At 41.8% G+C, this 26754-nt stretch overlaps 2 protein-coding genes across 2 annotated transcripts in view; one reads left to right on the top strand and one right to left on the bottom strand.

The window, feature by feature from the left end:
- Positions 1–7015, bottom strand: part of RTL4 (retrotransposon Gag like 4) — a 366008-nt gene extending 358993 nt beyond the window's left edge. The window contains exon 1 of the mRNA XM_004769089.3: positions 6893–7015. The gene's annotated coding sequence lies outside the window, so the exon portion shown is untranslated. The remainder of the gene's footprint in view (positions 1–6892) is intronic.
- A 110-nt stretch (positions 7016–7125) lies between these two features.
- Positions 7126–26754, top strand: part of TRPC5 (transient receptor potential cation channel subfamily C member 5) — a 254409-nt gene continuing 234780 nt past the window's right edge. The window contains exon 1 of the mRNA XM_004769088.3: positions 7126–8107. The gene's annotated coding sequence lies outside the window, so the exon portion shown is untranslated. The remainder of the gene's footprint in view (positions 8108–26754) is intronic.

The following is a 26754-nucleotide window of genomic DNA, read 5'->3' on the forward strand; positions in this document are numbered from 1 at the left end:
AATTAAATAGTTGTATACAAAGAAATTAGATAACTGGAAATAAAATGGAAACATTTCTAGAAATATGAACTATCAAAACTGAAGAAGAAATAGAAATCCTGAAAAGATCTGTAAAAAGCAAAGGTATTCAGTCAGTAATCAAAAATGTTCCATAATCAAAATTGTTTCAAAGAAAAGCTCAGCACCATATGGCTTCACTTGTGAATTCTATCAATTCTATCAATAAATTCTATCAATAAAGAATTCTATCAATAAAGAAGAATTAAACCTAATCATTGTTAAACTCTTCCAAAAGATAGGAGAGAATACTTCCTAACTCATGCTATGAGACCAGCATTATTCTGATACCAAAGTAAGACCAAGACCTTAAAAGGCAAAACTATAGTCCAGTATCCTTTATGAATACAGATGTAAAAATCCTCAATAATATACTATAACCTGAACTCGGCAGTATATTAGTAGGATTGCATACTATAATTGAATGGGAACTAACCTAAGAATGTAAGGTTGAATCAAGAAAATCAATCAATTTAATATATACCACATTAATAGAATGAAGGGAAAAATTACATGATCATTTCTACTAATGAAAAAAAAGGAACATCTGATAAAACTCAACACCCTTTCATGATAAAAACCCTAAAAAATTAGGAACATAAAGCAATTTTGTCCACTTGATAAAGGGCATTTATGAAATACTCACAGATAACTTTATACTCAATTACAAAAAAATTGAAATCTTTTCCTCTAAAATCAGAAATAAGACAAGAATACCCACTTTTTCACTTCTATTCCATATTGGAACAAAAGTTCTAGCCAGGGCAATTAGTCAAGAAAAAGAAATAAAAAGAATCCAAATTGGAAAGGAAGAAATAAAACTATCTCTACTTACAGACAGTATGAACTTATACACAGAAAACATCGTAAAGAATAAACAAACCAACTATTAGAGCTAATGGACAAATTAGATGAAGTGACAGGCTATACAAGATCAATGTGCACAAATCACTTATGTTTCTGTACATTAGGAATAAACAATTCATAAAGGAAATTAAGGAAACAATTTAATTTTTCAATAGCATCAAAAAGAGTAAAATACTTGGGAATAAACTTAACCAAGGAAGAACAAGAGTTACACACTGAAAACTATAAAGTACTCCTGAAAGAAATTAAAGAAAACCTAAATAAGTGGAATGATTGTGTGTCATACTTGGAGGACATTATTGTTAAGATGGAAGTACTCTTCAAAGTGATCTACAGATTCAGTATAATCACAATTAAAATCCTAATGGCCTTTTCTGATGAAATGGAAATGCTGATGCTCAAATTTATACGGAGGTGGGAGTCCCTGGACACCCAGATCAATCTTGAAAAAAGAAGAACAATTTTGGAGGTCTCACACTTAGTTATTTCAAAACTCAATACAAAGCTACAGTAATTAGGAGTGCAATACTGGAACATAGATAGACAAATTAACCCACCTGGGATAGAACTAAGGCTCCAGGGCAAACTAGGTGGCTCAGTCCGTTAAGTGGCTGGCTCTTGATTTCAGCTCAGGTCATGATTTCAGAGTTCTGGGATGGAGCCCCACACTGGGCTCCAGGCTCAGTGAGGAGTCTGCTTGAGGATTCTCTTTCTCTCTCCCCCTCTGATCCTCCCCCACTCTCATGCATGTGCTCTCTCCCTCTCAAATAAATAAATAAATATATATATTTTTAAACGAATTGAGGGTCCAGAAATAAACCCATGTATCTATGGACAAAATGACTTTTGACAAGGTGCCAAGACTGTCTAATGGAGAAGGAATCATTTTTCTCAACAGCTGATTCTGAGACCAGATATCCAGATGCAAAAAAAAAAAAGAAAGAAAAAAGAAAATGACCCCCAATCTCACATCACAAACAAAAATTAACTCAAAATTAATCAAAGACCTAAATATAAGAAATAAAAGCATAAAATATTCATACAAAATCATCAAACTTGATCAAAATTATAGCTTTTTTTCTTTTACAACTAATAAGACATGGAGCTGGAATTAAAACCAAAGTCTGTTGACTCCAAAGCTTACATATTCTTATAGGACCCACTCTCCAAGAGACTTTCATAGCTAGTTCCTCACTACTCTGCCCATTAAGGATGTGGGTCATTGATCAAGAATAAAGCACAGCTCACCAGATACTCCTTCACACCAACCAATCCTCCAGAGAAAAATACTCAAATTAAAAATTTCATTTTTGTACCAAGCCCTTCCTGAAAAAGAAAATCGCCTATTCTTGAAAAGGCAAGAGAAACAAACTTTCTCTGTCCTACCCAGTCCTCCACATATTTACAAAGCCTGACCTGCAACTAGGGCGCTTTTAGATCTCTCAGGAAGTCTTTGTATGAAAAAAAAAATACCATGCCCTCATGCTTTCACTTTCCTTACTAAGTTGATAGAGGCTTTACTTCTTGACAACAAGGAAAAAAAAAAAAAGGCTGAAGACAGAGCTATTCCTGAGAGTGAGAACATTCTGGTATTTTGATGAGGGCAGATCATATCATTCCATGAGGGCAGGTTTTTAATAAGCTAAGGGGATGGGGGCAAGCAGAATAAAGATTAAACCTGCCCTTGCTGAGACCACACACAGAGTCAGTCACAAGGCAGCAAGACTTGACTGGGGTCTTGTCTCTGTCACTATCAAGGAAACTTAGGCAAGGCCCAGTGTTTCCTAGATGTTCTGTGATGTAGTAATTCCACTTTATAAATTTGCCCAGGGCTAGCTGCATTTGCATTCCTATTAATGGTAGGCACAGCAAAGCCCTTACCTAATCCATGAAGTACAATTCTGTTTGCACTTCTTTTATTAAGATGAATCACTATTTGAGGCCATATGCTGTGATTACAGGGAACCTCTTATGATATAAGAATTTGAACACCCTTTTGAAACGTGAAATATGTTTTCAATTACTTACAGCCATTCATGGTTCCAATTCAGGCAAAACTTTCACTTAAACAAAGAATTAGCCTTGGCCAGAGAATAGTAATTCACAAATATATAAAGTTCAAATGTCCCGATTGGTAGTGCCTGTGTTGGATTTTCACAAGTGACATATTGCCATCTATATCTGCACTGTGTTGACCTAGGACTTATTCAAAGCAAGTGACCCTGGTATAGGTCTGGCTCACCAGAAACTCCTTTTCAAAGTCAGGCACTCACTCAGCTGATTTTGTACAGATACTCCCACTTCCTCCTCTCTTTTCCTTTGTTGAAATCCTGAGCAGGATCCTACAACTCACATTAGTGTTCTTTGGCTTCCTGGGGCAACAAGAGACAGAGACAGCTGAGTTAAAACCTACAATCAACACTCCACAGAATTTTAAGAATCCTCTCTTTTTCCATTCCATTCCTGTCCTTTGTCTTTGCCACTGCTGAGTATTTCTCTACTGTGCAGGTGACTAGAAGCCCTTTCCTTTGTAAATAAAAGGCTGCCTTTCAAACTGTTCAATTTGTTAAAGGCTTTGTGATGCTGTGGTAATGCCAATGCTGGATACATTGTTATGGTGTCCTGTGTGTCACAGAAAGAGAAGTCACAAAAAATTAAACTTAGAGCTATGGTGCTTAGCAAGACAAAGAGCAATCTCCCTAAGGCAGAACCTTAAAGAGTAAGTCACTGTTTGAGGACAAAGGAAAATAAAAGGAGGAGAAATCTGGGTTGGATTCAATCCAGGAACGGGTTATCCATGAAAATCTGTAACCCTTTCCCTTTAGGGCCATAAAGGTCAATAGTTTCTTAGTATATTGAAGGCTGGAATTGTGCCTTTACAGGTCTTTGCTATAATCGACACCCTACTTATAGTGAGTACTCAACAGAAGTTCCATGTTGAATATAACAATGAATATAACAATGAATGTAATCATTTGTCAACGTTTTTCAATTTGTCAGAATTCTCTGTTATGCTGTTTCCTTACAAGCTATTCCATACTTTCGGAGATTCTGTTCAATACAAGATCTGGACAGGCTGTGTGGGGAGAATTAAGGTAAAATACCATCTTTGAGGTAGGACACTACTTTAAATGGCAGTGGTTCTCAGTGGGGAGGCCAATTCTGCCCCCTAGGGGACATGTGACAATGTCTGGAGATATTTTGGGTTGTCAAAAGGTGGGGAGTGTTACTGGCATCTAGTGGACAGAGGCTAGACATGCTGCTAAGCAGTGTATAATGCCAGGACAGCCCTTCACAATAAGGAACCACATGGCCCCATAAGGTCAGTACTGCCTACATTGAGAAATCCTGCTTAAGGGGGAAAAGATTTTAAATGCCTTTACTCTCTGGGTCTCTCACATCAATCTCACTGTGTCTCTGATACTACACCAAACTCTGATCTACCTGTTCCACTTACCACTCTAGTCCAGGCTGTGAGAAGAGTAAAGACAGCGCCCATGAGTGTTGAAGTCTCAATTGCATTACGAAGTCATATCCAGATGGTGTTTGAATAGGCCAGGACATTAGGCAGCTAACCTCCCCTAAAAGCCAGGTAGACTTAGCCTCCATTACTCATACTCACTTCCACTTTTGGTTTTGAACCACTTCTGCAGTTGTAGCCTTTGGTTGCAAACTGCCCTAGGATAGTTCAATCAGACACACATTCTCAGCTACCAAGTAGAAAACTTGAATATTTCGGGGCGCCTGGGTGGCTCAGTGGATTAAGCCGCTGCCTTCGGCTCAGGTCATGATCTCAGGGTCCTGGGATCAAGTCCCACATCGGGCTCTGCTCAGCAGGGAGCCTGCTTCCCTCTCTCTCTATCTGCCTCTCTGCCTACTTGTGATCTCTATCTGTCAAATAAATAAATAAAATCTTAAAAAAAAAGAAAAGAAAACTTGAATATTTCCATATTCACAGAGAAGATGAGCACCCCCGCTCTAAGGCTGACAAGCAACTGAGGCAAGCTTAGGTTCCTGCCCAAGTCAGCGTACTGCATTAAGAGACCCTCCAGTGAGTTTGACCTAGAAGTTACATGGTGGTGCCTGACATTTGCTTGGTGTTTTTAACTTTGGAAGAGATTATATATCCTTGATCTCCTGAAGAGGTTAGCAGGGTAGAGTGAGTACAAGAAGAAAATTTGGGGTCTTATCCACAATCCACTGGAAAAGCATCAAAATTCAAAAAAACCCATAATCCCACTATCAATTGCACTGTATATAAGGCCTTTGAAGGAGCAGGCTCACAAGAATAGGGTTCTCCTTCTCTTTCTGGGCACTGCTTCTTGTTGCATCTTAGGCTTGGGTGGAATGCTCAGCTAGACCACACTTTGGTCAGAGAAAAAGAGACACCCCACTTGTCCAAGGTCTTGTCCAGAGCCACTTCTCTTACTGACCCCTCATGCCAAAAGAGGAACCAGATTAATCACAACATTGACCTCGCTTGTTTGGGAAGCTCTGCACTTGAGGATTTTGGCCACAGTAAAACTGCCTTTGAATGGGAGAAAGGCAGAAAGGTTTCCAGAATCAAGTGATTTTTTTTTTCTTGTATATCATTGCCCAATGTTTAGAAACACTTCCTGAAGTGTTTAAACCCTATGGGGGGGGTCCATCTTCACCATCCCCCAAACACACACACAGACACAAACTCTTCATCCCCCAAAGCAATACTTTTCTCAGATGACCTGCTCCCACACAGAGCTTAATATTCTCCAGAATACTGGGCCACCTCAGGCTGAAGAGGACTGAGGACAACAGAAAAACGTTTCTTGCTTGGTGCCCTGAGGGACTTTCCCAGGGTAGCCTAGGAGAGTTGCTAGGGCTCCCACTAAACATAAGGATGCCAAGCTTCAATGACAAGGCAATGGAACACTCGGCTACTTAGGGCAGAAGGTTCTGGCTCCTTCTAGAGCTCAACTCAAGCTCACAGTGTGCGCGCAGGCAACACCTGGAAGAACAGTGGAGCATTCTCTGAACTCCAGATTACTCTGAGAATGGGTAGGGAAAAGGGTTTCAAGTACCAGTGCAGCGTTCAAAAGGCAGAGAGCCTCGCACCCCCGCCTTTCTGAAGAGAGGAAATGAGGGAGATAAAAGACAAAGCCGCCGAGCTTTGGGGCTGTGAGGTCGGGCTACAAGACGCTGCCAGCTAGCTAGTGGACCTAAGTGCCTGCAGGTTGCAGGTAGTAATCTCAGGCTTGGGGGCAGGGGGGGGGGGTGGCGGCGTGGAGCCATTCAGTTGTCCCCAGGAAGCTTCAAGGGGATCTGCATTTGGGGTGTAAGAGTATGGGGGGAGGGCTCATGGGACACAGAGGTACAAAAATCAGCGAGTCTCCCAAGTGTCCGGTGACACTGCCCTCCCCACATAGACGCCACTGCCACCACGAAGCAACTTACTCCCACATCCTACAATAGCACACTATCCGTCCCCACTCCCCACCTCCTTTCAATCTAGGCTGGTCTTGGGAGACCGACCCTGAGGGTGAGAAGGACACAGTGTGAGATTCTGGCTAGTTCCCGGGCTGCCTGCACTGGGTTACACTAAATCCGTCAGGGATTAAAACCAGACCAGATGACCCCAGGTCAGCCCCTGGCGACTCAGGGTCCCACTGTCCCGCTGTCCGGCTGTCCACCAGCCGCTAGCCTACGCTCTCATTGGCTCAACTCCCCTTCCCCCGGGATGACTGGTGGCTGCCAGTGCAGCCCCACCACCGCCAGCACAGAGCCTGGGCTGTGAGGGGTGGGGGTGGGGGTGTCACTGTCCAAAGCAGGGGGTACTCAAGCCAAGGGGCAAAAAGAGAGTCTGCAAGCCAACCGCCCCGAGGCATTCCGGTCCCCTCTACCCGCACCCGCGCTCAGCCCCCCAGTCTCTGCCACCACCCAGGGGAGGGGGAGGCCCAGAGAGAGCATACGAACGAAACAGAAAATTCCGTACCGAGGGGGGAGAGATGAGGCGGTGGGACAGGGCAGCGGGGGGTGACTTGGGGTTGCGGCTGCGGCTTCCTTCCACCCCTGGCCACCGAGCTGCAGAGACGGCAGTAGCTGCTGCCCCTGCAGGCTGCCCCGTCCTCCCTCTTTCCCTCCCCCTTCCCCGCCTCCCCCGCCCCGCCCCGCCCGCCCCTGCCGGGAGCTGGGGGTGTGTGAGGCCTCGGCCGGGGCTGGGGGAGGTGAGAGGTGCTTTCGCCATCCGCAGCTTTCTCCCCCCCACCCCCATACACAGCACACACACACACACACACACACACACACACATACACACACCCCTCAACCGCGACGGGTTCTCCGCAGCTCGCAGACACCCGAAGGGAGGGAGAAAGGGAGAAGAGGAGCAGAGGGAAGCCGGGAGCAGATAGAAGGGAAAAGAGCTCAGGGTTGGACATTTTTGGAGCTAGGGGTGGGGAGGAGAAAAGGAGCGCACCTCCTTGATTTTCCCCTCCCCACCCCTCTTTGCTTTTCTCTCCCCTTCGTTGTACAGCATTTTCCAGAAGCGGCAGCAGAAGGGGACAGAAACCTCTAGTCGAGAAAGATTTGGAGGGGTGGCGGGGTCTCCCGCCAGCCGCTACCTGGCAGCTGGAGCTTGAGTGTGCGTTTGTGCATGTGAGAGTGTAAATGCGGTTCTCTCTCTGTGGCTCTCTCTCCCTGTCTCTCTCTCCCCGTCTCTTCTCTCTCTCCCCGCTCACAGTCCCGTGTCGGCCGCCCCTGTCAGTTTGCCCGTGTCAGTTTCTTCCCTGGCTCTTATTGTGTGGCTGGCTGCGCTAAGAGAGTGCGTGTGTTTGAAGCGGCCCAGGCTGGGTCATACAAGCCCGGAGAAGCGAGAGAACAGGCAGGGGGCGGGTGGAGTGAAGAGTTTCGGGGCGCTGACGGAGGCGAAAGGTGAGGAGGGCCGGCCAGCTACTGGGAAGTTTAGGGATAACTGAAGAGCGGAGGGAAAAAACCAAGGTAGGAGCCCGCACTCGCGCCTCTCACCACACCCCGCCCCTTTCCCTGTGCTCCGCTGCCCACAGCCCGGCAGCCTCCAGGCCCGCGGCTGTCCCAGGCGGCTGCTCTTTGCGCGCCGCCCGAAGACCGAGTCCCGCGAGGCGGCCGCACCGCGCGCCCTGGTTCGCCGACACCAGAGCACGCAGATCCGGACAAACCACTTGGCCCCGGGGTAAGTCGACAGGAGGCCCTGTGCCCTCAGCTTCGCTGCTCAAGCGCTGGAGCGCAGCCGTATGGGATGGCGAGGTGCGGGTTAAGTGAGGGTGCTTGGGATGCTGAGGACTGGGAGGCGCTGGCTGTCGGGCTGTAGGCTGAGGTAGTGGGGTGCAGAGCAAAGCCAGCAACAGATTGTTTTTTGGACACAGGGAGAGAGATGAGATGGGGTAAAGCTCTAGGGGTGTCAGGAAAGGTGGCTCTTGTCAATCTCCAAAAGAATCCTTTCTTTCCGGATGTTGTCTTGCACCAGAGCTTTGCCCTACCCTAGTCAGTGATCTGCTCCATCCCTGGGTAGGTATCAGGCAGGTAAGAAGCTGCTCCCAGGCTTCCTCAAAAACCACCTGGGAGGTAGACGGGCATGGGAATTAGGACACTGGCCTTGTTGCCAAACCCACTTTAAGATGCAGAGACCTGAGGTGAACTCATGAGAGTCCATTTACCCTTCTTTCTGTTTTGTATCTTTCAAACTTAAGAAATGACCAGATTTGTTTTCCTGGCTTCCTTAAATGAACTAGGAAATTCAAATGGGGGGACCTCAGTCAGATCTCTGCTCTAAAGTAGACACCCCCTCCCTCCAAACACATATACTGACTTGGACATTATCATACCCCCCCCCCACACACACACAGGGGTACTGAGCTGTATTTGCAGATACTGGTATTTCTCCATGGACTCTAAGAATGTGACTATGAGAAGAGCTTCTTCCCCATTGCCAAACTGGGTTTCTGGCCATAGTCAGATATGCTGTGATGCCTGAGTGGCTAGCAAGGTTATCACTCCTTCATGAAAAGCCTGAAGCCAAGAAACCAGCTTGGAAGACAGAATCTGTGAACTTTACCCGAGTTTATTATATGAGTAAGAGAGACACAGACGAATCAATAATGCTCCCTTTAGAGATTGTGCATGTGTGTCAGCCCTACTTCAAATGAGAAATTACTACATTGATATGGTACCCAGACCCACTTGTCTATTGCCATATAATTTATCTTCGTGGCATTTAGCAAATATGACAAGTTTGTATATCAGCATTCAATATTGTCTTTTGTCTGTCTCAGACTGGATTTGGGGGGGGTTGGTGTTTTACAGATGATTTATATCATGTCTCCTTTCCCATAGATTCTTACAAAGCTGAGATATAAATGGTGCCAAATAGTACCTTTCACTCACTCTTTAAAATCTGCTTATTGTAACTCAAAAGGCATGAAAATACATTCACATAGTAGCAAGTGGTTTCAAAGCAAATATTTAGCCTGAAATAAAGGAAACCCACAGGGTCAAGAGGAGCTGCTCTTTCTCTGTTTGCAAGATTGAAGGAAAACTCAATGCCACTTGAAATCTATGTTTTGATTCCTTGGAGATGCTGCTCTCATGGATGGATATATATATATATATATATATCTCACATGGGGTGTGTGTGTGTGTGTGTGCACGCGCGTGTGTATATTTTTTTCAAGGACTCAGATCAACCCCATACAATACGGGCTCTGTGCTGCTGTAGCAGAGAGGGGAATGTTTGAATTTGTGCTTCCAAATCACCCAGGTTCTTGTGTTAAACTTTCTATTTATTACTATGTTACCGGAATATAATGAATTACCTCCTTCCAACTCAGCAAATGAGAGAAACAGATTCTACATTAAGTGAAACTGTTTATGTTGTATTGGGCAATTTGTTCTAATGCTCACTGCTTAGAGACAGAACAGAATGAGGATTACTCAAGTAGGATCTGAAAATGCGCCCATTCTGTTACTTTTTTTAGGCAATCATAAGCAAATATCTTCTTAGATGGGTTAAAATTATACTTACCCATAAATAGCAAAGATCGGGTTGCAGACAGGTAGGGAAGAACTGGCAATTTCATAATGGGGAAAAACTGAAAGCATCCACAAAGATGGAGACTAAGGAAGGCATAGGTCTCTGCTCTGTTCTTGGTGATGTGAGCATCTGGCTGCCACGGTGGGTCCTGATCCACAGTTACTCAGGGAACAAGGAGGTACGTAGTGAAGGGATATAGAGCCAATACAGTCCTCAAATGTGTTGTCACAGGTTCCTCTGGCTTCAGTATATGCTCCAACATAGAAACTTGCACCAAATATCTCTCATCTCTGCCAACTATATGAGCCACAGTCCTAAGATTCCATTCTTTCTAGAATTCACAACCAGAATGACACACAAAGCCATACAGGCTTGGAGAAGGATGGGCCAGAAAATTAAAGATATGAAGGAAGAGGAGAGGGACAGAAGAGAACCCAAAGATGTTTTGAAACATGTGGAAAGAAATCCATCCAAGTGTTTGCTTTCTTTTGCTTAGCTGAGGAGAGAATTAGTCCAGATAATTGATTCTGATGTGAAGCATGCTAAAATTGCATACGATTTGTCTTGTAAACCCTGAGTAAACAATAATGGAACTCCTTAGAACCAGAGAATTAGGAGCAATGGAGTACATTTTCTCTTTTGCCATTTCATTTCACTCCTTAGCATATTAAATTTCAATCTCTGAGCCATTCAGTTACTTAATTATCGAATGGATATTTCAAATGTGTCATGCTATTTCTTTCCAGCCTACTTTCAAATATTCTAATTTGTCTTTTGCCATGGCTCTATCACTGAAGGAGAGGCACCAAAGGATCTCTACCTGCTTTATTCCTGCCAAACATGCTTGTTTTTAGCTAAGTACACTAAGCTGTTCAGAAGCCTCCTGTTAGCTGGAATATGAGGGACAGGACCTTTCTCCCCAAAGCATCCTGCAGCCTAAGGTGCCACCAACCTAACCTGGCCTGGTCATTTTCCAGGTTTTCATAGAGGGGCATGACAAAGTTTGCATCCTATAGGCAGAAAGGATGCCTCATTCTAGGCAGAAATTGCAGTCATCTGTTCTAGATCAGGGCAAAGCTGAGGCTAGCCGGTGAGGCCAGAGCTTAGTAGCTGAGATTTTCATAATGTCATTCTTTCTAAAACTCCATAGCTTCCCTTCTATTGATGGGTCTCTCAAGTCCTCTGAGCCATAAGACCAACTGACCCATCCTGATCATAAAGAAGGAGTCCTGAGTGATTCAACTGTGGTCTCATACACAACATGTGCATCATGCTTGATTGAGCAACAAAAGATGATTTCTAAAAGAAATAAAAGCTGGTAGGACAGAGCAAAAAATTGCAGGTTCCCTAGGTTGGGTTCTCCATTACTCACTGTGGGGTTAGCACTTAGACGCTGGTAGCCAATGCAATTGCCCTAGCTTTTTGCAAGGAAGAGTTGATGGTGGGAATCAAGCAGGGATCAGGGCAGGGCCCAATGCCCTCATTTTACCTACACAGAAGTTGAGGCCCAGAGAGTAAATATGACTTTCCAAAGTCATACAACTATGTAGCAAGAGAATCAAAGCCAGAACCCAAGACTGCCTGCTAGTACTGAACACATTTCCTAAAGCTCTCCAGAGATCTTTCCAGGAAGTCAAGAGGAAACTAAAACCACATTTGCCAAGATTACAACCCTCTACTTCCTTGTCATGTTTATATTTACCATCTTTACTGCCATATCCTTGTGACTTGCCTTCTCACCCTCTACCTGTCCCCAATACACACACACACACACACACACACACACACACACACACACACACTTCTATACTGGCAGCTAAGAAAACGTAGCATATGCCCAGCTAGCATATTCAGGTGGAGGGCAGAATTAAACATGACAAAGATTTAACTACTCACACTTATCTGATCTAGCTCACACCACCAAAAGCAAGACATCTAGAAAATCCAGACTGTGCTGCACTCTGTTATTTTGGAGAATGGAAACCGATGGATTCCAGTGACTATGGTTCTGGCCTTGTATAGCCATTCTCAGAACCAGCACCCATAAATGCACACACACACGCATTCACACACTTACTGAAAAATTAAGACAAAAGAAGCAGAAAAGACAGGCAGATGGTTTTCACAGTAGAGTCTGAGAAGGAAGGTTTGTAGGGGAGGGGGGAAGAGGAGTGTTATTTCCTGCCTCCATTCTTTAGCCTTGATACCTGGTTTCAATTAATCCCACACTAGATTTTTTTTTTTTTTTAAGGATCTGAGAAAATAGGCTGATGCAAGCACATCTCTTATAACCCAGTAGGGAAGATAATATGAAGAACTTCTATATAATAGTGAGGATATCACAAGGTTAGGAAAGAGAGGCTAGGATGGAGAGGGTTTGGGTCTTGCTACTCCCCACTGTTGTCCCCACAGCAGTAGCCGCACCATGCCCTGGGAGCTATTTATAAGTGTAGACTCTTAAACTCCTTCTCGGACCTAGTGAATTGGAATCTGATTTTTAAGATTCCCCAATGATTTGTTTGCATACTGAAGTCTGAGAGGCAATGGACTAGAGTTTATCCCAAAAAGCATCTGAAAGTCATTTGAAAATAAGCAATTATCCCCAGGGCATGCAGGGACAGTTCAAGTGGTTTATCACTTAAAAAAAATTAAAATATAAACTTTCCCCAGGTCCACTTCTTCCATTATCCAGTGTAAAAGCCTTAAATGTGGGCAAGAGAGTTGATGTAAAAGGAGTCAGACCATAGGACTGTTTTGACTACCAGGAGGACCTGGACTTGGGGGATGCACACAGACCTGAGTTCAAATCCAGACCCTGTCCACAAGTAACTGTGTAAACTTGTACGAGGTACTTTGTCTCTCAGCCTCAGATTCCTCATCAGTATGATGGGATTAATAATAACATCTTCTGAGACTGAATTGTTATATGAGACACTATAAGACACTGACATACTGTGAACAATCAATACATGGAAGACATTATTATAATTAATATGTTTTGGTCATTAATTTTAGTTTGTTAGAAAACTAGTCATTGGATGTGATGTAATAGGGCATCTAGCACCTATTTCTAATTCGTGTGAATCACATTAGGCTTTCCACAAATAGAACATTAAGAAAAACATACAAAAGCAAAATATATTTCAATAGAATGGGGGTCCCAAAACAAATATTATTCAGAAAGAATTAAAGGTGGTCCTGATGAAATCATTTCATAGAATAGGACTAAAGTCAGAAGTGGCCCTATTCAGGGCATCTGGGTGGTTCAGTTGGCAAAGTGTGTGACCCTTGGTTTCAGCTCAGGTCATGATCTCAGGGTTGTGAGATCAAGCTCCATGTCAGGCTCCACACCTAGAGGTGGAACCTGTTTGAGATTCTTTCTCCATTTCCCTCTGCTCCTCTCCGCCACTCACATGCACACACATGCTTTCTTCCTCTCCCTAAGCACACACACACATACACACATACACAAGAATGGCCTATTATATGACATGTCTCAAAATTACCGTTAGAAAGTTAGTAGTGAGGCTCTTTCTGCATGTTGCACATATGTGCAGTAGGCACACACATGTACACACACACACACCCTTCAGTGGAGCAACTGTGAAAAAAATCAAGGCTAAAATAGCATTCCAGGGGCAGAATTAAATATTACTGATTTCTGGCCTGATAACAACCTGTAAAATGGGTGAATAATAACCCCTACTTCATAGGGTAGATGTGAAATGATGCAAGTAAAAAAAAAAATGATGATGGTAAAAGCAGAACAGAGAAAATCAAAAGATATATTTTTTAACCTGAACTCACAAAAGGAAATAAGACATTATACATGAAGATACAGTGATTTTTCCCCTAGGAAGTCATGATTTATTATTAGATAAGAAATACTTTTCCTTATCAACACATCTTCCAAAGGACAACTCAACAACAGTTAACACTTAGAGAGTGTGAAGTTATGTGCTAAGCGTTTTACATGCAACCTTTCACGTAAACCCTCAGGACAAGTCCATAAAATAGGTACATTATCCTCTTTATTGTACAGACAATACTAAAGCTCAAAGGAACTACGTAACTTGCTCATTGTAGACTTTAATGACTTAGGTAAACACCATACCTATCATTATTTTACAGGTGAAAGAAATGGGAAACTCTTACCTTCACCCAGATCTCTACCTGTTCAATTTTCCCACCCATAAAAGATGATAGGTATATCATGAATTTCAATATTTCTATGAATTCCAATAATTCTATGAATTTTAATAAATTTTATGCATTCCGATAAAATCAATAAGCACTTGATTCTCCAAAACTTCTTGGTTGGCATATGGAGTCTGGGGCAGCCTCAATACAAAGACACAGAAACAGGTGCCAAAGCCTCTGGGGTCCCAGTCCTTTGGCATGTTTGCACCCTCCAGCTCTGAGGCACTGAGGTTACCCAACAACCATTGATTTTCAAGAGGATCCAGATTAGTGGGGCATCAATAATCTTATAATAGATAATAGTGATCACTGATTTCTAAGATTTCTGTGATCACCCCAAATTAACAATAGCAATTGCTATCAATTATTGAACATCTTCGTATTAGTTCTCCATTGTGTCCACAACAACCATAAATTTAGCAGTTTCAAACGATGCACATTTATTATTTTTATAGCTGTGTGTGTCAGAAATGGAGATCACTGGGCTAAAAATCAAGATGTCAGCAGGGCTGCATTTGCTTCTGGAGGCCCTAGGGAAGAATCTTTTTTTTTTTTTTTTTTTTTTTTTTTTTTTTTTGCTCATTCAGGTTCTTGGCATAATTCACTTCCTTGCAGTTGTGGGACTGAAGTCCCAATTTCTTTGCTGGTTGTCAGCTGGAGGTTTCTGGGAGCCCCCCACATTTCTTGGTCTGCTGCCCCATTCTTCCAACTTCAAAGTCAGTCAGGACAGGTAAGTCCCTTCACAGTCTGAATCTCTCCTGCCTCTTCTTCCTTTGCATCTCTTTCTCTGACCCTGCAGCTTTCTTCTGCTGCTTTTGAGAGCCCATGTATGGACATCAGGCCCACCTGGATAATCCGGGATAGTCTCCCTATTTGAAGGTCATCTAATTATCAACCTTAATTCCATCTGAATAAAAAACAAACAAACAAACAAAAAACCTTTTGCCAAGTAACCTAACACATTCCCAGGTTCTGGAGATGTGCTGACATATTTAGAAGGCCATTATCCTGCCTACCACAATCTTCTTTGTGTTGAGTGCTACAAATATGTTAACTTAAATAACTTTCACTACAGCCTCTATGTAATAGGTATTATTATTCTCATTTAACAGCTGAGGAGAAAAGATCAGGCAAGCTAACTGGTATACCTGATACTGCACAGGTAGTAAAGAGTGGAGGCAGGATTGGAAAATAGGTCTCTCTTCCTCCAAATCGCATTTCCCACTTGGCCTACATTATGCTGCCTCTTCATTGTCAGAAAGCTCTCTTTGGTTGTTATTTTTTGTTGTCCTTGTTTTTTCTTTGTGCATTCTCTTTTTTATTAAATTTTTGAATAGGTATTTTATATCCATTGCTCAAAATCGGAATAAAAGGATATGCAGTAAAAAAAAAAAAACTTATTCCCACTCTGTTTACTATCTATCTACTTGGTTGCCACCATCCTTTCCTTATTTTACTTTATTTTTTCATCTAGAACTTCTGAATGCAAATGCAAGAAACTATGAATTGATGTTCAGAAAGATCTTTATATCATAACAAAATCTCTGAAACAATAGCTCAAATCTGTCTTGTCCTTTTGCTGTGTTCTTACTACAGTGTAACTTTAGAAGAACTAACATCTGTATTAAGGGACAGAATTTTGAGCTAATCAGTTATCCGAGCAACTGGTGACTACACTCAGCTTTTAAGACTGTACAGTCCCTTTGGCCCCATGATGCTTACCTGAATACCCTGTACACTATATTACCCTAATGCCTCAATATTATTATATACCCCACACTGGGGGAAAAAACAACCATAACAAATTCATGAAACATAGCTAATATTATTCCATATATAATAAGATGACCATATTTTCAAATAAATAAGCACAATATCTTATTTATGAATAATCTTTGAAAAATTGCCATAGCTTTCTACCTAACTTGCAAAAGAATGTGGAATTCTTACATAATTGTAAACATTGAAAGAGACTACCATATAGTTGGGTAGCATGCTATGCAGTGACAGGCACACACACACACACACACACACAAAACCACGAAAAATTACATTTAAACAAGGAATTGTGCAAAGCTGATAACAAAATCAATATACTCCAGTTAATTATTTTTGTTATCCCTGCTGTGGGCATTGGTCGTTAGCTGTGATTTAAGAACTGACCCCTCCCAGCGTTATCAGTTGCATGCAATATATGCTTGAACTCTAGTAGCACAAAACAGAACATCTTATCATCTCTTTTTGTTCCATCCTTTAAACCAGTGTTTTTCAAAATGTGGGCTATGATTCAAAGTACTTTGAAATCAGTTTAGCAGATTATCACCACTATTTTAAATTAAATCAATTAAAAGAGAAAAATGTGAATCATGTGTAGTAAGGGTAAACATTGTTTAATGACACTTTTGTTCAGTAATGCGTGTGTGTGTGTGTGTGTGTGTGTGTGTGTTTTAGTGTGTATATGTCTGCAAAGGTGAAGGCTTCTTAAGATTTTCTCTCTCCCTCTCCTTCTGCCCCTCCCTCCATGTTCACTCTCCCTCTCTCAAAAAAAAAAAAAAAAAAAAAAAGAATCTCTGCTTAAACATAAAAACCATAAACTTCTGAACTATAAAGGCATTCCATGCTGTACCTTGACATTGTGGTCCCTAATCTGTGGCAATACTCAGAAAGCAGCAAGGATCTAAAACACAAATGAACAAAATTTTTAAGAATCCAATAAAAACAGAAATGCTTTCTCTCTGGGATATAGAACATCTGGAGATTTATAATACCTGCATTTGGAACTAACCTTCCTAGTGGTCACTTCCTTTGCCATCTCTTAGATAACAATCACTCAGGGGCCCTGACCAGTGCTGAAACTAACATGAATGTCTGCAGTTTACGTAAAATATTTTACCTCAAGATTCACCAAAGAACTTTGTGCTGTAGACTGTGTTGTCATCTTCACACAGTGGTCATCTCCAGAAACTTTTTCTAGATGAGTAAAATTTAGTTTAATGGTAACTACCAAGCAATGAAGAAAGATTGACATGGAGGTATGTTTGGGAATAAACTGAGGAAAAAATTGGTGACATGATGATGCACAGGTAAAGGTTTTCCTAGGATGTTGATATCTCAGAAGAGAGGATTTTTACATTTTTTGTATGGTAATTATGCCAGGGAATGGAAAAATGAGAGGACTCATGGGAAGAGAGAAATAGGAAGAGTGTTAAGGAACAATTAAACAATCCAATCTCCAAGTGGTAACTCAGCTCCTACAATCAAGCTCTTGACATATACTCACTAAGTATAGACTAGATGGAAGACACTGTAGGGTGCAAGCATGCATCCCCATCCTTTTCCCTCTAGGAACTCACAACAGGGTAAGGAGTGAGTGGATGATAGGAGCAAACGTGAAATGAAGTCTTGATATGGCTTAGTAGAACATTGTGGTTTAATTCATTCATGGATTAAATCCATGCTTCCAAGGGACAGAGCTGGAAAAAGTTGTGGTAAGATTGTGGAAGATTTTATCTATTAGGCTGTGGCTAGATTTAATTTAGTGGATAAAAGGGAGATAGAAATTGATTTGGAGATGAGAAATGAAATAATGGTAGCTATGTTTGGGGATGATTATTTTGGAAATGGTATGTAGGAACGACCAGTGGAGGAGCAAGAAATCACAGGCATATCAGTTAGGAAGAAATTATAGAAATCTAGGGATGACGAATAAGTAACACTGTGGTTAAGTAAGGAATCTAAGTCCAAACCCATTCTGGTGTGATTCTAGCTCTGCCACTCTGAGCCTTAGTTTTCTCACCTATGGAAAAAAAAATACTTAGAATACCTACCTCATAATGCTATGAAGTAAATATAAATTTAAAATACTTAGCCTGGTACTTAGCCACAGCAAACACTCATACACATTAACTATTACAGTTATCACTATTGTTGTTGTTACTATAGTAGTGGACCTGAAAAGGATGGTGCATAAAGGACACATAAAGGAACAGTAGATATACGATTGTGAATGACTATATATTTGTGGTGAAGGTAGTCAAAGATGACTGTAAATTTTATCCAGTGACAGAAAATGGTGATGCCTTAAGCAATGATGAAGGTGGGGTGAGAAGGGAAGATGATGAGTTAAGATTTCAATATCATGTTAAGTTAGACGTCAGGCAAGACATCCTCAAGAAAACGTCCATCAAAAAATTTGAGATACAGCCATTCTGACTGGTGTGAGGTGATATCTCATTGTGGTTTTGATTTGTATTTCCCTGATGCCGAGTGAACTAGCGCGTATCATGCTTAGCGAAATAAGTCAAGCAGAGAAAGACAACTATCATATGATCTCCCTGATATGAGGAAGTGGTGATGCAACATGGGGGCTTAAGTGGGTAGAAGAAGAATCAATGAAACAAGATGGGATTGGGAGGGAGACAAACCATAAGTGACTCTTAATCTCACAAAACAAACTGAGGGTTGCCGGGGGGAGGGGGTTTGGGAGAAGGGGGTGGGATTATGGACATTGGGGAGGGTATGTGATTTGGTGAGTGCTGTGAAGTGTGTAAACCTGTCGATTCACAGACCTGTACCCCTGGGGATAAAAATACATGTTTATAAAAAAAATAAATAAAAAATTAAAAATTTAAAAAAAAATTTGAGATATAGGAATGCAGCTCATGAGAGAACTTAGGAAATGAGATGAAAATTTGGGAAGTCACAGGTATAGGTATAAAAAATTATCTCTAAAAAATAGATTGAAAAATCTCCAAGGAAGAAAGTCAGAAAAAGGATAATAGTGAATAAAGTAGAATTTTTTGGTCCATGCTTATTGGAGGGAAAGGAGACAGAGAAAAAAATGATTGAAGGCAAAAGGAGACCTGTGTGAAACACTATGGAGAATTCACAAAAGAGAACATTCTATGCTCTGTGGACACAAGATGTTTATAATCCAGTTGAAACAAATTGACTTATAGACTTGTGATGGAAATCTTTATAAAGCATGAAATATGTAATAAATTCAATTTAAACATAGAAGCTCTCAGTTCTAAACTATACCTCATCTTGTTGACTAGAGAAGTCAAGATGATTTCATGAGTGTTTTAGCTCTTGAATGGCATTTGTTTGGAGATATGGGGGGGGTGCCTTTTAGATGAGAGGAATTGTGTGATCAAAGGTGAGAAGTTAGAAATGGGCACATCAAGTATAAAGCATAGAGAGATCATTCTGACAGGAGTGAAGGGGAGAAGATTAATAAAGGGAAGAGAGGAAAAATTTTCAAATCAATCACATAGCTAATCTCAAGTTCCAGTGGAGGGGAATTTAAAATGTTCAGTCTCTTCTTGGTTTTAAAGGTGGATGTTTCATGTCACTTGTTTCTCACATGAAACTGGACTCCCAGCTTTCTTAGTTAAGTGACTGAGTGTACAGCCTTGCTGTTAACAAGAATAATAATGTATGGAAGAAAATAACATTAGGGTGAGGGGATGTGGGGGTGGGAGAGAGATGATGTACTGGGTTTGGAACACGTTGAAGTCAAGATGCCAGTGGGACATCTAAATACAGATGATGTTAAATAGGCAGTTAGATATATGGGTCTAGGACTCAAAGGAGAAGAAGTCTGAGCTAGAGATACAGATTAGGAAGTAAATATCTGATAATAGTAGCACAAAAATAACATAATGAAAATGAATCTTTTATTAAACATATATTAACAACATGGTTCCAAGTGTTTTCCAAATAATAAATCATTTAACCTTCACAAGAACCCTATGAGGTCACATAAGTAGTATTTATTGGAGCCAGGATTTAAACCTAAGCAAGGAAACTCAAAAGCCCATGCTCTGAGTTACTACATTAACAGTAGGTGTTAGCCATGAAAGTAGAATCAATTACTCTAGGAGAGTAAACAAAGAAATAAGTCAACTATTGATCCTGGGAAATACCAACATTTGAGAGGTAGATAGAAAAAAAGAGCTTTCAGAAGAAGACTAATGGATCATAAAGGTAGAAGGAAAGCTGGAAATGAGTGTTGCCATCAAAATCATGGGAGGAGAAAAGAGTGGGGGTATATCATCAGCATTAAGAAGTTATCCACTGAGGGGAAAAAAAAAGAAGTTATCTATTGGATTTGAGAATGTGAGGAGCCCTGGAAATTTTAATGTTTAGAGCAGGGGCCAGCAAACCACAACCATTGGCCAAATCCAGGCCATTGCCTGTTTTTATGTGGAGTGCAAGCTAAAAATGGTCCTCATGGGTTTTTTAATTTTGTTTTTTATTTTATTTTTGAGGGAGAGTGTGTGTGCAAGCTGGGGTGGGGTGAGATGGGTCAGAGGAAGAGGGAGAGAGAGAATCTTAAGCAGGTTCCATGCCCAGCACAGAACCTGCAACAGAGCTCAATCTAATAACCCCGAAATCATGACCTGAGCAGAAATCAAGCACTGGTCACCTAACTGACTGCACCACCCAGATGCAACAGTCTTCACATTTTTAAATGCCTGAAAGAAACTCAGAAGAAGAAGCATAGTTCATAGCATGTCAAACTTATGACATTCAACTTCAATGTCCATAAGTAAGTTTTATTGAAACACAGTCACTTTCATCCATTTATTTATATTATCTATGTCTGCTTTCACACAAGAGCAGAGCTGCACAGTAATACCAGTGATCATCTGGCATGTAAAGCCTGAAACCTTCACTATCTAGGCCTTTAAAGAACAAGTCTGTGGGTAACTGAGTTAAAGTATGGGCTCTTATGTCAAATTACCTCTGTTCAAATCCCAGTTCTACTATTCATGGGACTATGTGACCTCAAATAAGTTGCTCAAAGACTATCTTGTCTATTAAATGGAGATTATTGTAGTATTTAGGTCAGAGGGTTGTTGTGAGGATCAAATATGACTATTGCTATAATGTGCCCAACACAATGATCTGGTTCATCATAATAACCTAATAGATACTAGTTGCTTTTAATGTTCTGATGTTGTAGAAATGAGTCATGGAGACAGAAGATCAACTATAATAGGTGGCGAAAGGAATTGGAGATGAAAACTATACAAATGAAAGCTATGCTCTTGAGAATTTTCACAGTGCAGTTGAGGATGTTGGCAGAAGTAGCTTGAATGGGAATTTGTATTTTGGATGATGAGATTCAAACACATTCAAGGGCTTAGAAGGAGAGAATTGAGTGAAGAGGACTGAGCATCTGGGAAAAAATATGGTGCAACATACAGCAGAATTAGGAGGTAGAGGATCAAGAGCAGGGGTACAGAGATTAGCCTTAGAAAGGAATAGGAACGCCTCAAAAAGTAAAGTCAAATTGGATACAGATAGAAGATTTGCCATGGAGGGAGGAAGGCAGGCTTTTTTCTGTGAAGTAGGAGACAAGGCAAGGTACAGGGTAACAGGATGGATCCCTGTCAGTGGAACTTTCAAAAGAAAGTCAACCCAAGAAATAAAAAAAATAAAAAAAAAAAAGAAGTATGTATATAATAGCACCATGAGGTTGACAGAGCTTAGAAAATCAGAACTTGGTGACACCAGTGTGCACAGCCAAGGTGACTTTCTCTTCAGGTACTCAAAAGCCTGAGAGAAGAAATCTAGGAAATAAAGGTTTGAGTGGACTTGGGACTTGAAAAGTGTTGAAAGTCTTGGAAAATGCAATGTTAACCCCGGCCCACTTGAACCCACACCAGCCTGTCCTTGGAACCACCAACTTGTCAGCAGACTCTGAACCATGCTCATCTTTATCCTGTCTGGTGTGGTACATGTGCATGATGTGTGTACATGTGCATGATGGCACAGCCTCCCAAACATTCCTGGATTTCTTTCCCTGAGGTCTCTTTGTAACATGGGAACAGAGACAGTGCACTGGAAAGGTCTGAGGAGGAACATAAACTGTGGCTTTTATGGAGAGAGAATGATACTGCTAATGGGAACTAGTGCCTGAAGTGGCTTGAGCACCTAGCAAAACTCCCATGAGCCCGACAATAAAACCCTTTTAATTTACGAGATGCAAGACACAGGTTTCATGCTGTCCCAGCACATATCCAAATAAAATGCTACAACAGCTAGTTTATTAGGTTTGGTTCCCTCGAGACCCCAAAGGTAAAGAGAAGGCTAACAGGCCAACTCCTGGCTGGGCAAACCAAAGGCAGAGCAGGGATGGGAGAAAGGGACGTGTCTCCTTTGCTGCTGGAAGAGGCTAGCGATGGAAGAAATGAATGTTTTGGCTAAGAGTCAGAGTGGCAGTGAAAAAATGGAACAATGGGTGCTCCCAAAGAAGTGCTCACTTAGCTCCCTTTGTGATGTGCAGTTCAACTGACACAACAGGGTAGATCTGAGGATTCTGGACACATTCCCTTCCTGCTGGTGAAAGAGCTTCTCCTATAGGCATTTCTTCATCTTGCCTGACCTTTTGACGTGGGGCCCAGACAAGTGTGTTTTCCCCTTGGAGGCTGCCAGGCTCATTTGGCGGACCTATTAAAATGATGTCGAGAAGTTTGCAGTCATGTAGCATGGCACAGGACATTTCCCAAAGCACTCTCTCATTTAGCATTTTAAGCAGATGGGTGCGGTATCAAGAGCACTGACCCAGAAGTCAAAAGAGTGCTAGATTTAAGCACTATATCTGCTACTTTCTAGTGGTGTAATCTTAAGAAAGACATTCAACCATTCTGGGCCTCAGCTTTTAGCATTTCTAAAATGAGGATAAGAGTATTGTCCTTGTAGATATGTTGTGGTGATTATCACAGAGTCTGGGTTATCATAAGCATTCATTGGCTGCCATCATTGTCATCATCATTTTCATTTATCATATAAAGACCCTGAAGCATGACTTCCAACAAAATTGGGCTTAAATCGGACCTGCCACATAACCTTCCTGAGCTGGTTTCCTTATCCTAAATTTAAATCAGACTTCCTGATCAAACAAGATACTTTGTGTGCAAAGGTACACACTACTATTCAAATGCTCATTTTTCTGTTTGAGAGAGCTCCTCCTCGTTTTATAGACAGAAAAAGGGACCTGAGTGGTAAACAACAAACCTGGAATGAGAACCCAAGGTCCTCTACTCTTAACCCATGGCTCTTCCCACTTGTATTCTCTGGGAGCAGTTGGTTCTGTATCAGAATAAAGGGTCCCCACTCATGTCAGCAGTGGAGGCTCTGCTATGATGCTGACAGAGGCTCTTTCAGGCAGATGTCAGGAGCAAGGACTTAACACACTTCTTTGCCCTGGTTGCAACTGAATCGTATTTAAAAATACAGAGCTCTAACTACCATCTCTCTCAAAATACTTTCCTTTCCCCACTACCACCTGACCTTGGTGTCTGAATTTCCATCAGGTGAGCTTTGTTCCTATAAGCTTCAGCCCTGGCTCAAAAGATGAACTCCCTAGAATCTGCATACAATGCTTGTTACTTAGGATCAGTCATCAGTTCAATAGTAGCAATCAAATCTTCAGCTCTTTTTCTCTCTGGGAAGGGGAAAAAAAGAAAATCTAAGATATAGGACACTATTCAGGCCTCCCATACAGCTAAAGGATTCTAGAGATAACAGGGGAAATATTATAAATGGAGAGAGAGGCACATGAAGGGTAGGCTGTTAAAGCGGCCTATCTGTACCCTTTCTGGGAATGGAGGGACAGGAAGGTCCAAAAAGACATCCCTGGAATGTGGAAAAGAGTATGGACTTGGAATGGAAAGGCCAGGGTTCCCATATTACAAGCACATTTCTTAATCTCTCTAACCATGGTTTTTTCACCTGTAAAATGAAATGATAATTCTATCTACTTCATCAGATTGTTTAAAAAGTAAGAGGAAAACTCTTTGTGTAAACATGCTTATAAATCCCTGCCCAGGTATAAAGGATTATTAAGATGCTGGCAACTAAAGGAACCTAGAAAACTTCTCAAAAGAGGTTCAAGGTTGCAGGGACCTTGACAACTAATAGCCAGATGAGATGCACGAGTGTTCCTCCCAGCCTCTCTGCCATTCAGTGGAGCGTCTCATGTACCTGCTTCACCTCTGAGTTCGTCTCCCTCCCTACCTCTGGCAAAGGGGAGGACTTCACCAGCTTTCCCTAGGGCTGGAACTAGGTCTCAGGAGCTTTGCAGAATGGACAATGGGCAGAAGGCAAGGTGCTTGAGACTGTATGCTTTTCCCCTGGCCAGCCACAGCCTCCAGACAGACACAAAGCCTCTGGCACCAAGCTGAAGAGGCAGAAACAATTAGGATGACCTCTCAGGGACACGGCCCTAGAGTCATTAAAGCAGTGACATAACTGGCCTGCCAAATCTGAGACAGCAGACACACGTTCTAGCAATATGGCAAAACAGTTGTCTCAACAAATAAATAAAGCAATATAAAAATAATTACCAAGACTATTAGCAATGTCTTCATCTCTCCTTTCCCCCTCCCTGACCCTGCTGGGCTCAGAGGCCCCGGAAAGGTGGGAGCCAGAGGAAGAGTGGCAGCAAAGGAAAGAATGGCTGGGGCCAAGGATCCTATTCGGCCCGAGATTGTCAAAAGCCCTGTGAAATGTCTGCCTGCGAGTCCCAGGGATCCTCACAGTCTTCTTCTGTGAGGACAGCTGGTAGAGATAGGCTGAGAGCCACTCCCAAAGGTGGATGGAAGAGAGATGAGACTGGTAATAAGACAGAGAAGTACTTAAGGCCCACTCATCAGGGCCCTAGGAATCAGCCCTTGCCATGCAGGTGACAGACCCTGAGCAAGGCTGAGGTGCCCGGTGTGTGAAGTAGTTAAGTAGAGGGAATGGCAGGATGCTGGGCTTCACACTCCACTGTCAAGTGGATTCCTCACCATGCCTTCCTTTTTTTTTTTTTCCCTAAATAAGCTCTGAACCTAAAGTGACAGGCAGGCATAATGAAAGGTCATTATGAGAGGTAAAATAAGAAGTGTTAAGGCAGAAACAAGGCTAGCCCCATTATCCTTTAAACCAAGCAATTTAGGTTTCTTTGTGCTCTGCACTAGATGTCATTTAATTTATTTTATTAAATATTTGTTATTTGTCAGACACTAAGTGTTTTACAAATATTCATATAATCCACAAAATAGCTCTATAAGATAAAGACTATAATAATGCCTCTTTTACAGATAAGGAAAGCAAAACACAGAGACATTAGGTAAATTGCCTAAAACAACACAACCAATAAATGATGAAACCAGTATTCAAACCCAGGCTAGCCCAATTCTAGAGAAGAGATTATGCTCTTTGCCTGTATGTTATGCTGTCTGACAATGTAAATTCAAACTATACACCTACCATGTTCCCCATTGGAATTCTGCATTTATTTTTGGATGTCCTCACCATCCTAAGCATTGATCATAGGCCCCATGAGAGCCAGAGACAGGCCTTGCTGGTGTAGCACCAAAAACCCAGGACTTATATAGGTGCTGAATGATTGAATATTTTTATTAATGAATTACAGATTCAGTGAGTATTCTCTGAAAACCAACTAAGTACCAAATACTATGCAAAGTATGTAGGATGGTGAGGAGAGTAGAGAAGACCCATCTCCTTACCCCCAAGCTTATTTTATTTGTGAAAAACAAATAATGGCAATACTTTGTGACAGCGGCTATTTTCCGTATATTTACAGAACTATCGACAACTCTGGGACCATGGGATCAGAAAAGCAGCAACTTTGGGTTCTAAATATAGCACTTAGCGAGAGCTATGAGGAGGGGAAGTAACATTTAAGCTGCAACTTAAAGAAGTAGGTATTCACAAGCAGAGCACAGGTTATCAGGTGAAGGCATCCCAAGCCAAGACGAAGGCATAAGGAATGTCAGAGGTGTGCCAGAGACAGATAGCAGTATGCTGTTGCTGGGGTCCAGGATACTTGAGTAGGCATACCAAAAGGTACCTTTGGAAAGCCAGGTAGAGGCCTACTGATCAAACTTGATCCTGTAGCCAGAATGAAACCATCAGCAAGCTTTTAAGTAGAGAAGAGATGTGGTTGGATTTGTGCTATGGAAATCTCATAATCTAAGTAAAAGATTGAAGAGAACATGAAGTCAGGAAGACCATGAAACAGTAAGGTGCAATGGCAAATCCAGATGGCAAAGTCCTGAACCCAGACAACAAGAATGGGAATGAAGAGAAGGGAATGGGAAGTAGAGGTTTTAGAGGCTGTACTGATACCTCTTGGGGTTAGGGTGTGGGAGAGTCATAGAAAAGTGGGATTCAAGAATGACTTCTAATTTCCTAGCCTGGGAAACAAGATAGATGGTATCACCAAAAACAGATATGAAATATGTGAGGTAGGTTAAGATAGGGGTGATGATGAATTTGGTATTAGACTTGTTGAATTTGAAGTATGTGTAGAAGGATTACATTCCATTGACAGTGCTCAGTATTCAGTTTGACACATAGATCTTAAGTTCAGGAAAGAGAAGTAGAAGGAGATGGAATTGATATTCATTGCTGTATAAATCAGTCATTGAAACTATGTGCATGGGTGAGATTGGTCTTTGTTTAAATCACCTAGACCATGACTTGATTCATCCTCAATAAGGAGACTGTTCCCCATACAACAGTTCTGGATGCTTAGGAAAGTCCATCTGTTGCAAAGGACAAAAGAGTTC

This window comes from Mustela putorius, unplaced genomic scaffold (genome assembly GCF_011764305.1).
Source record: "Mustela putorius furo isolate JIRA1106 unplaced genomic scaffold, ASM1176430v1.1 tig00003901_pilon_pilon_pilon, whole genome shotgun sequence".
NCBI classification, from domain to species: Eukaryota; Metazoa; Chordata; class Mammalia; order Carnivora; family Mustelidae; genus Mustela; species Mustela putorius.